This window comes from Lathyrus oleraceus, chromosome 5 (genome assembly GCF_024323335.1).
Source record: "Lathyrus oleraceus cultivar Zhongwan6 chromosome 5, CAAS_Psat_ZW6_1.0, whole genome shotgun sequence".
Lineage (NCBI taxonomy): Eukaryota > Viridiplantae > Streptophyta > Magnoliopsida > Fabales > Fabaceae > Lathyrus > Lathyrus oleraceus.
Window position 1 is genome coordinate 454,283,790 of NC_066583.1, and position 1,562 is coordinate 454,285,351.

The following is a 1,562-nucleotide window of genomic DNA, read 5'->3' on the forward strand; positions in this document are numbered from 1 at the left end:
CTAGTCGTCCGTTGACGTCTAGTTGTGATTTCTTTCCCTATTCATCATCACTCGATGTCTGGATGTGACTGTACCTTTGAAGGAAAAAAAAACCAAAATCCCCAGTAAATAAATATCAGATCCCAGTGGACGTTTCTGTTGTTGGATCCCCGCATTGTGCAAACTTCTACGGTTCTTCGGTATTCAATCCCTGTTTACCCTGAAAGTCTGACAGCCGTTGCTCTCATCCATTCGGGTTCCCAGTTGATTGAATAGGGGCAGCTGTAGCACCTCATATTTGCACCTCCCATCTTGTACATTCATTTTCATGTTAGGTCATTAACATTACATTGTCCACTGCATAAAATTGCATTGTCAATTGCCCAAGTGCAAGTCATCAGTCAAGACTGGTCAGGAGATCCAGTTAAGCAAGCAAGCAAGTGCAATTCCTATTGAGGCAAGCCCTAGGGCTTATTCAACAAGTTCATATGACCTAGGGATCATTTTGAAGTGGTTTGGCCAAAGGTTGGATGATCAAAGCTCAACAGTCAGTGCACAATGCATCTGAAACCCTAGAAAGTCAACCAAAGTCAACAGTCAATTCAATCATGGATTTGAAGGTGGGAGATGGTTAGAGAGGCCTCATTCATGTCCATACAAGTCTCATTTGACATTGCAACCATCAACAATTAAGAATTTGAGGTCAGATGGAAAGCTTCCAAAAATAGTAAGTGACCTGTAATTTGAAACTGCCAAAAATGGAAAGGTTTTCTCCTCAACTTTACATGTCCAAGCAAGCTTCAAATGAAATTTTGTCCAACATGAAAGTTGAAGATCTTGCTCTCACCTTTCCAAAACGTCCAAGAACATGAATTTCTCATGTATGGTTGAAAAGTTATGGATCAATCATTGTCAAGATATGAATTTCATGTGGATTTGGTACAGAACCTTGCACTGTTACATTGATCAACATGCACATAGGGTGAATTAACAAAATTGGCCATTACACTTGCATTTTCATTAATCACATGAATTTGGCTAATTGGGATTAAGAGTTTGATTAACACACCATATATATAGACTAATCATAACAGAAACACAATTAACACTTCATTTGGTTCAGATCTAGATCCACTTTTGCATTTTTCACAAACTTTTCTACAAAACTTTGCACGAATCTTGCATTGTTCTTCATTGATTCACCATCCACAAGCATTTTGGAGTTGAATTGAAGCTAGAATTCATCATTTTCGTGCACATTTTGGAACTGTCAAAGCAAGCTTCATCAATAGCAAGTGAGGATTTGAGCACGATCAAGCAAGACTGAGCATCCAACATTCATCCAAATCATCATACTAGCATTGAAGATCATCTGTTTTTGCTTTTCAAGGCTTGAAAGTCAAGAATTCAATTCTGCAATCTCTTGAAGGTAAGATTTCGAATCTCACAATTCATGCAATTAGGATATGCATATTGTAGATCTTGAATCCATGAGTATTCTGAGCTTTGTGGCATTAATTTTCATCCAGAAATGAGTGAGTTATTGTGAATCTAAGTTTGAAGATTGAATGTTCTTGCATGTG